Here is a 12,898-nt window from a genome sequence, read left to right on the forward strand (position 1 = left end):
GAATTGGAAATGATCATCCAGCAGGGCAAACCGCAGGTACGCCTGATGAGGTGCCAAATCAGAATATGGAGATAGGCGTCCTTGATATCCAAGGAGACCATAAATTCCTGTTCTTCCTGGCCCGCAATCACTGCTCACAGGGATTCCATGTTGAACTCTAACACCCTCAAATAAGGATTCAAGGATTTCAGAATGGGTCTGACCAAACCGTCCGGCTTCAGCACCAGACAGGTTTCAGTAAAACCAACGCGGTAGTGGTACTGGAACAATGACGTGGGACTGGACAAACTTTCGGATAGCCTGTTGCAATGTAACTTGCAAAACCTCCAAAGCTGGTAAGCTTGATTTGAAAAATCAGGAGGTGTGTGTGGGGGGAAGGGGGGATTGTACTGTCAAACTCCAGCTTGTAACCCTGAGAAACGAGATCTCTGACCCAAGTATCCAGGCAGGAAGTCTCCCAGACACGGCTGAAGTCACGCAGTCGTGCTCCCACCTCGAGACGTGGGGTTTCTAGCCGTAACTTTGGAAATCCAGGTATCCAATTCAACCCCAATAAGCCATTCCCCAGAAAAAGGGAGGGATTCCACACTACGTTTGTATTCTGCATCCGCAACCCACTGACACAACCACATGGCCCTGCGCGCCAACACTGCCATGGCAGAAGTCCGAGCATTAATGTTCTTCATCTCCTTGAGGGAATCACAGAGGACACGGGTAGTGTCCTGAATGTGCTTCAAAACGGTTACCATAGTAACCAAGGGCATATCACCTGAGAGGCCCACCTGAATTTGAGTGGCCCAGGAATGAATAGCATGGGTCATCCAGCAACCCGCAATGACTGGTCTTTCTGATATACCGGCTGCTGTGTATATAGACTTTAGTGTAGTCTCTACCTACCATGAAGGATCCTGGGGATAGGAAAAGAAGCCCGGAGCAGACAGCACCGCCTTTTCAGACAGGCGAGAGACTGAGACATCCACCCCAGGGGGTTCATCACAAAATTTTCTACCTTCAGAAGCAAATGGGAAAGTGCGCAAAAACTTTTTGGACACTTGGAATTGTGTCTAGATTTTTCCAGGCCTGTTTGAATCAGTCATCTAACTCTGTAGAGTCAGGGAAAGTGACATTAGGCTTGTTCTGTACATAGAAAAAACGACTGCTGTGACGCAGCATCCTCTAGAGGGAGCTTAAACACGTTCCTTATAGCCAAAATGAGGGGTTCAATACCCTGAGCAGAATCGGGATCCAGGTCATCCCCATCCTCCTGTAAATCAGATAGTAGAGCACATAACCCACGCTTTTGTGGTCCTGCATGAGAGGAGGGGGGGGGGGGGCTGTGCATCTGCCCTATCAGCTAAATTTGCAACAGCTTGTTGTAGTAGCTGAGTTTTCTGCACATTAGCAGTGTCATGGGATGACATATCAGACATCATAGTCTTAAGAGACCCTAACCAGTGGGGCTCTGGAACCTCTCCCCCAACCCCTTCAGTGATTTGTGAAGATTGACTGCATTGTTCACATGAAACAGAATCAGTACATAATGCAAGGCTGCCCTGTTGTATGCGAGAGGAGACAGAGGACACCAGCACACCCCGAGCTGCACTGCCCCAGTGAGGCTGTCAGCTTCCTAAAATACAGTAAACGTTACCAATTTTAGTCCCTTTGCTACACCCTGTACCAGATATCCAGCGTGGCTGAGGAGGAGTCAGGAAGCACTGTGTGTGCTCTATATGGCTGCAGTAAACAGAGGAAGGCACCAAAACTCCTCAGGTCCCGCTCTGAGGTAGCTCCACCCCCTCTGGAGTTACATATCTATATTATACTGGAAAAGTCTCCTAGTGTGATGTTTTAAGCTAACAAGTGCTAGTCAAGCCTTGTGCCAGTTGTACACGGAGGATCCCGTACGCCGCGCCCGTGGTAAGCCGGCGTCCGGGATCCCCCGTGCACTTTGAACTGGGGGACCGCCTAATGGGCCCCCAGTTTGTACTCACCACCGATGTCACCTTCAGGCAGCGTTAGGAGTGTGCGGCTGTGACAGCCAAGGCGCAGTGCCCCGCAGAACAACCACCCCTCAGGACGGTGGTCCTGCAGCGGGGAAGCAGCTTTGAACCTCGTAAGGCTGGTGACCGCCCCCCTAACCCCCATGGTGCAGGTATGCTGTTGCACAGACAGCATACCGAAAATAATAAAAGCTTAAAAGAAAACTCTCGGGAGCTGTAGAGATGTACATCCTCTCCTGAGGGCACTTTTTTCTAAACTGCCTGTGGGAAGGGGCATAGAGGGGAGGAGCCAGCACATCCAGTTGAATAAATTTAAAGTGCACTGGCTGCTTTGGGCCTCATCTATACCCAATCATACTAGTTTCCCCCCCCCAATATCCTTTATGGATGCTAGAAGACCTACTCCTTGAATTAAAATGGTAGGGATTGGAGAGCAGTCAACTTTATTATGTGCTGGCTCCTCAACCCTGTTCCCCATGATCTAAGTGTCCCCAGATGGATGGAGAAAATAGGATTTTTGGTACGTAGCAGTAAATCAGTTTCTGACACTATGGTATAGACTGGTGGCTAGTGGGAGCTGGCACTTCAGATTTTTAAAGTATGTAGCTCCTCCCACCCTACCCCCATTCATCCCTAAGTTTAAGAAACTGAGCCGGGAGGAGACTGAACCAAAGAAGAAGTTAAGAACAAAGAAAGAAACATACAACAAAACCGTTAAAAAAAACCAAAATGACTGAGGCAGCTATACCGTGATGGGCGGGCGTCTAGTGTCCCCTGTGAAATCAGAAACGGAGTTACTGGTAAGTGCCAGAATCCTATTTTCTCTGATTCCACTAGAGCATGCATGTCCAAACTGCGGCCCTCCAGCTGTTGTGAAACTACATATCCCAGCATGCCCTGACACAGTTTTGTTGTCAGAGAATGCAAAAGCTGTGTCAGGGCATGCTGGGATGTGTAGTTTCTCAACAGCTGGAGGGCCGCAGTTTGGACATGCCTGCACTAGAGGCTGTACACACTGGGGACATCCCAAAGTTCCCCCACTGGCGGTAGCGCGCTGTGGAACGTGCAAAACCAAGTGGCCAAAACTAGAAGCTAAAGCCGCAAAATGTATCAAACTTGTAGAACCTAACAAAAAAGTATGTAATCTTTGCCAAGTTGCCGCATGACAAAGCTGCTTTTAGAAGCTCCACGTCTTGCGGCCTAAGACGTACCTAACCGAACATGTGGAGTGAGCTGAAATTGACACCGGCGGTTGCTAAGCCCTGGTTAGGAAAGCCGGACCGATTGCTAACCTAATTCACTAAGCAAAAGTCTGCTTGGTAGCTGGCCATCCCCTGCGGTGTGCATCAAAGAATGAATAGAGCAGCAGACCTGCGCAAAGGGGCTGTTCAAGTAACATTTTCAAAGCTCGAACTACATCTAAAAAAAGGTAGATTGCGTCCCAGCATCTTCCAGTAAAGAAGGGACCACAATAGGCTGAAATGTCAAACGAGTTCTTAATTCTGCTCTATTTTTGTGAAGAATTATATATGGGGGTCTGCAAGATAATTCACTCAATTTAGGAGACCCTCCGTGCTGAGGCCAAAGCCAATAAAAGAAAAGTCTCTCAGGAAAGATATTTGAGAGCCACTTCCTCCTGCAGTTCAAAACAAGCAGACTGGAAGAAGTCAAGCACACGATTTAAGTCCCATGGGGCTGTAGGTGGTACAAATGGTGGTTGTCCTCAGAGAACCCCCTGCAGGAAGGAGCGCGAACCTGCGCTGGAAAAAGACTGATAAGGCAGACACCTGCACCATAAGAGAATCCAAACGAAGACCCAAATCAGTCCTGCTTTAAGAAAAAGCAAAAGGTGGGACGAAAAGATCCCGTTGGAAACCTGCGGCGCTCATACCAGGCCACATATGACTGCCACTGGTAGTGAACCACCATAACAGAGGCCAATCTGGCGCTACCAGAATTACCATGGCTGACTTGTTCGATCCACTTCAAGGCTCGAGGAAGCAGAAATTGTGGAAACCGATAAACAGGGTGGTATTGCCAAAGAACCGTTAGAGCGTCCACTGCTTCTGCCTGCGGATCCAGTGTTCTGGACACATACCGAGGAAGTTGGTGATTTATCCTGGACGCCATGAGGTCTGCCTGAGGGCAACCCCATCTCTGAACCAGTGCTCTGAACACTTCTGGGATAAGAGCCCATTCTCCTGGATGAAGATCCTGGCGACTCCCAGTAGTCCACACCCGGGATAAACACGGCCGAAAGTGGTACCCTTTTGTGCTAAGCCCAATTCAGATTTCCTCGTCACCTGCCGCATGGCCATGCGACTTCGGGTTCCACCCGGTCTGTTGACATACACAACAGCTGCTGTGTTGTCTGACTGTATTCTTACCGCTCGTGTGGAGAAAGGGTGCGGTTTCCAGTAAAGCATTGTAAATCCTGTTCTGACCAACGATCCTGGAATTGAAAAACCATTACCATTGCTCACCAACCTGAAACTGGCAATAATCGTCAGGCTAATCCAGTCCTCCCACACTCAATCTCCTGCCTGCTATGAGATTGCTTATCTGCAGCCAGCAAAGGAGCGACACTCTGGTCTGAGGTACTAACCAGATCAACCTCTGGACGTGCAAATGAGGCCCCATTTGTTTAGGAGGTCCATTTGGAAAGGTTGTGAATGAAACGGACAGAATGTGGTTCCCATATTGGGGACGTGGCGGTACGCATCATTGATGTTCAGGGATATTAGAAACGCATTGGGTTCTAGGCTCGCAATGTCAGAGAACTGATCGATTCCATCTTGAATCAGTAGTAAATCAAAAACTAAATTTAAGGACTTTAAGTTTAGGATTGGTCTTACCGCGATCCATCTGGTTTTGGAACTGTAAACAGATTTGAATAGTAAACCTGTGCCCTCTGGTGGAGCAGGACAGGCATCACTACTGCTGAGTTCACAAGATATTGTATTGCCCCCTGAAGAGCTATCCTCTTGTGCGGTTACTGGGAAACCAGTTGTAATAGTCAAACTGGTGGAGAAACTTCCAAATCTAATTTGTACCCCATGGATATTACACTGCGAACCCAAACATCTTTGGATAAGTGTAACCAGGCCTCCTGAAAAATTTAAAAGGCGGGCTCCCACAGTAGAAGATCCCTGGTGCGAAGAGAGTCCATCATGCCAGTTTTTTCAACTGGTTTTGGCTCCTGGCTACAGGCAACAGCGTAATGTCGACCACGGACTCTCTCCTAATGGTATTTCATCAAGGTTCAGTGAAAAAGGAAGAGAGATAGCGACGATCTTTGTCTCTTACCAAATAATGAGGTGTCCGGAGAATCAGTAATGTTTAATATTTGTCCGACTGCTAAAATGAGGGGTTCCACCGCCTATACGACATCCTGTAGGGCAGATTCCCCTGGCTCTGATACTTCACCTAGTTCACGTTCCTCATCTTGTTACACAAGTTTCCCTTCCAACTGACCCGATTGGAGGATCTGTGGCAGCGACCGCTTCTTGGGAGGACATATGTATCTATCCCCACTTTGCGGAAGGAACCATAAGTTAACCAAACCTCCGCCGACTTAGCAAGCCTGCTGCCTAAGCCAGCTCGGTAGAAAGACAAAGGGGACCCTGTGTAGGCCTTTGCAGCTAATCCCCTGCACGTCATTGTAACAGGAGTAGGATAGACGCCACACTCTCCCACTCGGAATATAGCAGAGATTGTGAGAAGATATACGCAGTGAGGATAGAAGGAGAACCAACATTTCCCTGTAAACAATCCGCCAGCTCACCAGTAGCCTGTACCCGTGAACTTACAACCTCCAATCAAGACAGGACCAGGGAATATCAGCGCTTGAGTGAGGCAGATACAATTGTAAGATGGCACCAACTCCTAGCTCTGCTGAGAAGAAAAAATAAGATTTTACTTACCGATAAATCTATTTCTCGGAGTCCGTAGTGGATGCTGGGGTTCCTGAAAGGACCATGGGGAATAGCGGCTCCGCAGGAGACAGGGCACAAAAAGTAAAGCTTTTCCGATCAGGTGGTGTGCACTGGCTCCTCCCCCTATGACCCTCCTCCAGACTCCAGTTAGGTACTGTGCCCGGACGAGCGTACACAATAAGGGAGGATTTTGAATCCCGGGTAAGACTCATACCAGCCACACCAATCACACCGTACAACTTGTGATCTAAACCCAGTTAACAGTATGATAACAGCGGAGCCTCTGAAAGATGGCTTCCTTTAACAATAACCCGAATTAGTTAACAATAACTATGTACAACTTATGCAGATAATCCGCACTTGGGATGGGCGCCCAGCATCCACTACGGACTCCGAGAAATAGATTTATCGGTAAGTAAAATCTTATTTTCTCTATCGTCCTAGTGGATGCTGGGGTTCCTGAAAGGACCATGGGGATTATACCAAAGCTCCCAAACGGGCGGGAGAGTGCGGATGACTCTGCAGCACCGAATGAGAGAACTCCAGGTCCTCCTTAGCCAGAGTATCAAATTTGTAAAATTTTACAAACGTGTTCTCCCCTGACCACGTAGCTGCTCGGCAAAGTTGTAATGCCGAGACCCCTCGGGCAGCCGCCCAAGATGAGCCCACCTTCCTTGTGGAGTGGGCCTTTACAGATTTAGGCTGTGGCAAGCCTGCCACAGAATGTGCAAGTTGGATTGTGCTACAGATCCAACGAGCAATCGTCTGCTTAGACGCAGGAGCACCCATCTTGTTGGGTGCATACAATATAAACAACGAGTCAGATTTTCTGACTCCAGCTGTCCTTGCAATATATATTTTTAATGCTCTGACAACGTCCAGTAACTTGGAGTCCTCCAAGTCACTTGTAGCCGCAGGCACTACAATAGGCTGGTTCAGATGAAATGCTGACACCACCTTAGGGAGAAAATGCGGACGAGTCCGCAGTTCTGCCCTGTCCGAATGGAAAATCAGATATGGGCTTTTGTAAGATAAAGCTGCCAATTCTGACACTCTCCTGGCAGAAGCCAGGGCTAGAAGCATGGTCACTTTCCATGTGAGATATTTCAAATCCACCTTTTTTAGTGGTTCAAACCAATGAGATTTTAGGAAGTCCAAAACCACATTTAGATCCCACGGTGCCACTGGAGGCACCACAGGAGGCTGTATATGCAGCACTCCCTTAACAAAGGTCTGGACTTCAGGGACTGAAGCCAATTCTTTTTGAAAGAAAATCGACAGGGCCGAAATTTGAACCTTAATAGATCCCAATTTGAGACCCATTGACAATCCTGATTGCAGGAAATGTAGGAATCGACCCAGTTGAAATTCCTCCGTCGGAGCACTCCGATCTTCGCACCACGCAACATATTTTCGCCAAATTCGGTGATAATGTTGCACGGTTACTTCCTTCCTTGCTTTAATCAAAGTAGGAATGACTTCTTCCGGCATGCCTCTTTCCTTTAGGATCCGGCGTTCAACCGCCATGCCGTCAAACGCAGCCGCGGTAAGTCTTGAAACAGACAGGGACCCTGCTGAAGCAAGTCCCTCCTTAGAGGTAGAGGCCACGGATCTTCCGTGATCATCTCTTGAAGTTCCGGGTACCAAGTCCTCCTTGGCCAATCCGGAACCACTAGTATCGTTCTTACGCCTCTTTGCCGTATAATTCTCAATACTTTTGGTATGAGAGGCAGAGGAGGAAACACATACACCGACTGGTACACCCAAGGCGTTACCAGCGCGTCCACAGCTATTGCCTGCGGATCTCTTGACCTGGCGCAATACCTGTCCAGTTTTTTGTTGAGGCGAGACGCCATCATGTCCACCATTGGTCTTTCCCAACGGGTTACCAGCATGTGGAAGACTTCTGGATGAAGTCCCCACTCTCCCGGGTGAAGATCGTGTCTGCTGAGGAAGTCTGCTTCCCAGTTGTCCACTCCCGGGATGAACACTGCTGACAGTGCTATCACATGATTCTCTGCCCAGCGAAGAATCCTTGCAGCTTCTGCCATTGCCCTCCTGCTTCTTGTGCCGCCCTGTCTGTTCACATGGGCGACTGCCGTGATGTTGTCCGACTGGATCAATACCGGTTTTCCCTGAAGCAGAGGTTCTGCCTGGTTCAGAGCATTGTATATTGCTCTTAGTTCCAGAATGTTTATGTGAAGAGACGTTTCCAGGCTCGTCCATACTCCCTGGAAGTTTCTTCCTTGTGTGACTGCTCCCCAGCCTCTCAGGCTGGCGTCCGTGGTCACCAGGATCCAATCCTGTATGCCGAATCTGCGGCCCTCCAATAGATGAGCACTCTGCAACCACCACAGAAGAGACACCCTTGTCCTTGGAGACAGGGTTATCCGTAGGTGCATCTGAAGATGCGACCCTGACCATTTGTCCAACAGATCCCTTTGGAAAATTCTTGCGTGGAATCTGCCGAATGGAATCGCTTCGTAAGAAGCCACCATTTTTCCCAGGACTCTTGTGCATTGATGTACAGACACCTTTCCTGGTTTTAGGAGGTTCCTGACAAGCTCGGATAACTCCTTGGCTTTTTCCTCCGGGAGAAAAACCTTTTTCTGAACCGTGTCCAGAATCATCCCTAGGAACAGCAGACGAGTTGTCGGCATTAACTGGGATTTTGAAATATTCAGAATCCACCCGTGCTGTTTTAGCACTTCTTGAGACAGTGCTAATCCCATCTCTAGCTGTTCTCTGGACCTCGCCCTTATTAGGAGATCGTCCAAGTATGGGATAATTAATACGCCTTTTCTTCGAAGAAGAATCATCATCTCGGCCATTACCTTTGTAAAGATCCGAGGTGCCGTGGACAATCCGAACGGCAGCGTCTGAAACTGATAGTGACAGTTTTGTACAACGAACCTGAGGTACCCCTGGTGTGAGGGGTAAATTGGAACGTGGAGATACGCATCCTTGATGTCCAAGGATACCATAAAGTCCCCCTCTTCCAGGTTCGCTATCACTGCTCTGAGTGACTCCATTTTGAACTTGAACTTCTTTATGTACAGGTTCAAGGACTTCAGATTTAGAATAGGCCTTACCGAGCCATCCGGCTTCGGTACCACAAAAAGAGTGGAATAATACCCCTTCCCTTGTTGCAGAAGAGGTACCTTGACTATCACCTGCTGAGAGTACAGCTTGTGAATGGCTTCCAACACCGTCTCCCTTTCGGAGGGGGACGTTGGTAAAGCAGACCTCAGGAAACGGCGAGGTGGATCTGTCTCTAATTCCAACCTGTATCCCTGAGATATTATCTGCAGGATCCAGGGATCTACTTGCGAGTGAGCCCACTGCGCGCTGTAATTTTTGAGACGACCGCCCACCGTCCCCGAGTCCGCTTGAGAAGCCCCAGCGTCATGCTGAGGCTTTTGTAGAAGCCGGGGAGGGCTTCTGATCCTGGGAAGGAGCTGCGTGTTGCTGTCTCTTCCCTCGACCTTTGCCTCGTGGCAAATATGAATAGCCCTTTGCTCTCTTATTTTTAAAGGAACGAAAGGGCTGCGGTTGAAAAGTCGGTGCCTTTTTCTGTTGGGGAGTGACTTGAGGTAGAAAGGTGGATTTCCCGGCTGTAGCCGTGGCCACCAAATCTGATAGACCGACTCCAAATAACTCCTCCCCCTTATACGGCAAAACTTCCATATGCCGTTTTGAATCCGCATCGCCTGTCCACTGTCGCGTCCATAAAGCTCTTCTGGCCGAAATGGACATAGCACTTACCCGTGATGCCAGTGTGCATATATCCCTCTGTGCATCACGCATATAAAGAAATGCATCCTTTATTTGTTCTAACGACAGTAAAATATTGTCCCTGTCCAGGGTATCAATATTTTCAATCAGGGATTCTGACCAAACTACCCCCGCACTGCCCATCCAGGCAGTTGCTACAGCTGGTCGTAGTATAACACCTGCATGTGTGTATATACTTTTTTGGATATTTTCCATCCTCCTATCTGATGGATCTTTAAGTGCGGCCGTCTCAGGAGAGGGTAACGCCACTTGTTTAGATAAGCGTGTTAGCGCCTTGTCCACCCTAGGAGGTGTTTCCCAGCGCTCCCTAACCTCTGGCGGGAAAGGGTATAATGCCAATAATTTCTTTGAAATTATCAGCTTTTTATCAGGGGCAACCCACGCTTCATTACACACGTCATTTAGTTCTTCTGATTCAGGAAAAACTATAGGTAGTTTTTTCATACCCCACATAATACCCTGTTTAGTGGTACCTGTAGTATCAGCTAAATGTAACGCCTCCTTCATTGCCAAAATCATATAACGTGTGGCCCTACTGGAAAATACGGTTGATTCGTCACCGTCACCACTGGAGTCATCGCCTGTGTCTGGGTCTGTGTCGACCGACTGAGGCAAAGGGCGTTTCACAGCCCCTGACGGTGTTTGAGTCGCCTGGACAGGCACTAATTGATTGTCCGGCCGTCTCATGTCGTCAAACGACTGCTTTAGCGTGTTGACACTATCCCGTAGTTCCATAAATAAAGGCATCCATTCTGGTGTCGACCCCCTAGGAGGTGACATCCCCATATTTGGCAATTGCTCCGCCTCCACACCAATATCGTCCTCATACATGTCGACACACACGTACCGACACACAGCAGACACACAGGGAATGCTCCTAATGAAGACAGGACCCACTAGCCCTTTGGGGAGACAGAGGGAGAGTTTGCCAGCACACACCAAAAGCGCTATATATATATCAGGGATAGCCTTATAATAAGTGCTCCCCTATAGCTGCTTTGTTATATAAAAATATCGCCATAAATTTGCCCCCCCTCTCTGTTTTACCCTGTTTCTGTAGTGCAGTGCAGGGGAGAGACCTGGGAGCCGTCCTGACCAGCGGAGCTGTGAGAGGAAATGGCGCCGTGTGCTGAGGAGATAGGCCCCGCCCCTTTTCCGGCGGGCTCGTCTCCCGCTATTTTGAGAAATCAGGCAGGGGTTAAATATCTCCATATAGCCTCTAGGGCTATATGTGAGGTATTTTTAGCCTTTATAGGTACTCATTTTGCCTCCCAGGGCGCCCCCCTCCCAGCGCCCTGCACCCTCAGTGACTGCCGTGTGAAGTGTGCTGAGAGGAAAATGGCGCACAGCTGCAGTGCTGTGCGCTACCTTTAGAAGACTGCAGGAGTCTTCAGCCGCCGATTCTGGACCTCTTCTGTCTTCAGCATCTGCAAGGGGGCCGGCGGCGCGGCTCCGGTGACCATCCAGGCTGTACCTGTGATCGTCCCTCTGGAGCTTTATGTCCAGTAGCCAAGAAGCCAATCCATCCTGCACGCAGGTGAGTTGACTCCTTCTCCCCTCAGTCCCTCGCTGCAGTGATCCTGTTGCCAGCAGGAATCACTGTAACATAAAAAACCTAGCTAAACTTTCTCTAAGCAGCTCTTTAGGAGAGCCACCTAGATTGCACCCTTCTCGGCCGGGCACAAAAATCTAACTGGAGTCTGGAGGAGGGTCATAGGGGGAGGAGCCAGTGCACACCACCTGATCGGAAAAGCTTTACTTTTTGTGCCCTGTCTCCTGCGGAGCCGCTATTCCCCATGGTCCTTTCAGGAACCCCAGCATCCACTAGGACGATAGAGAAAAATAAATAAAAGAAAGAAGCATTAACAGACAATTAGCTACTCTGCCTGTAGCTAGGTAGCCGGCCCTGCCTGTGCCCGACAAGCAGAAGCCTGCTCTTTCATGGCTCTGCCCCCACCCTCCCTCTGTGGGGACAATGCTTCTGTTATGCTGGATGCTCAACTGGCACTTTCACTCACTGCAGGATGGCCTTGTATGAGGCCGGTACCTGTAGTGCTGGTAGCCGCGCTGCTTGTATTAAAATCGTACTGACCATGGCTTCACTCTACAGTATAAGCACTGCCGCACTTATGTCCCCGCTTTTGGAGCGCAGCGATGAATGAGAGGGCATAGCCACTGTATCACTCACTACTGCAGAGACCCTCAGGAATGCAGACAGCAACAGGGGGCGATGACAGGAGTTTATATGTTAAGCATTGACTGTCCTTAAGCTAGGTACACATATACAATTATCTGGCAGATAATCTGCCAGATCTAGCTGGTCGGAAAGAAAATCTGGTAATGGATGAGAGCAAATTACAATCTATCATTTGCTCCCAAACACTGGAAAATGAACAAAACCTGTTGTTCATACAAATTGGTTAAACACAAATTTAACCAACTTGGATGAACGACTGTTTTTGACAGTTTTGCAGTGTTTGGGAGCAAATGATAGATTGTAGTTTGCTCTCACCTATTATCAGACTTTCCTTCCAACCAGCTAAATCTGGCAGATTATCTGCCAGATAATTGTATAGTGTGTACCTAGTTTAAGCCTGCAGAATCCTTGAGTGCCGGACCCCACTTCTCAAGTGGAAAAGGGCACTCCTGAGGTAGCAATATTATGGGAGCTGGTAACAAGTATACAAGTAAAATAAAATAAAAGGATTAAGGCTAGAGCCCAGCTCCCTTGGCACATTTCTAAAAACTAAGGGCTGACTGGTAGGTGACGGGGAGATTTTTTAAAAGTACCAGCTCCCAATAGCCACCCGCCTATACAGCCTCCAGTGTCTCCTAGTGGATTAAAGAGAAAAGTTGATACATTTAGTGCCCTACCCCTTAATAGCAGGATCACTTAACCCCATGGTGTTTGAAATCCCTATGATGCTGAATGACAAAATACAACTGTAAATACAGAAATATGAAAGACATGTAAGACAGACTAAATAAAATTTAGTAGCATAGCCAAGCTTTTCGTCATGCCATTTCTATGTGAAAGTGATCACTGAACTTGAACCTCAAGGCTAAGTATTCACAAGTACACAGAACTATGGTATGCACACTAAAATAACTTGGAGCAGGTGTAAAACAGACTAAACTATTTTAACTTCATAGCAATGTCAGAATATT

At 48.4% G+C, this 12,898-nt stretch overlaps 1 protein-coding gene across 3 annotated transcripts in view; it reads left to right on the forward strand.

The window, feature by feature from the left end:
• Nucleotides 1–12,898, forward strand: part of SYNC (syncoilin, intermediate filament protein) — a 93,095-nt gene that overhangs the window by 79,132 nt on the left and 1,065 nt on the right. The gene's annotated exons all lie outside the window — the stretch shown is intronic.

The sequence above is a fragment of the Pseudophryne corroboree genome, chromosome 2, assembly GCF_028390025.1.
Source record: "Pseudophryne corroboree isolate aPseCor3 chromosome 2, aPseCor3.hap2, whole genome shotgun sequence".
Taxonomy (NCBI): Eukaryota; Metazoa; Chordata; class Amphibia; order Anura; family Myobatrachidae; genus Pseudophryne; species Pseudophryne corroboree.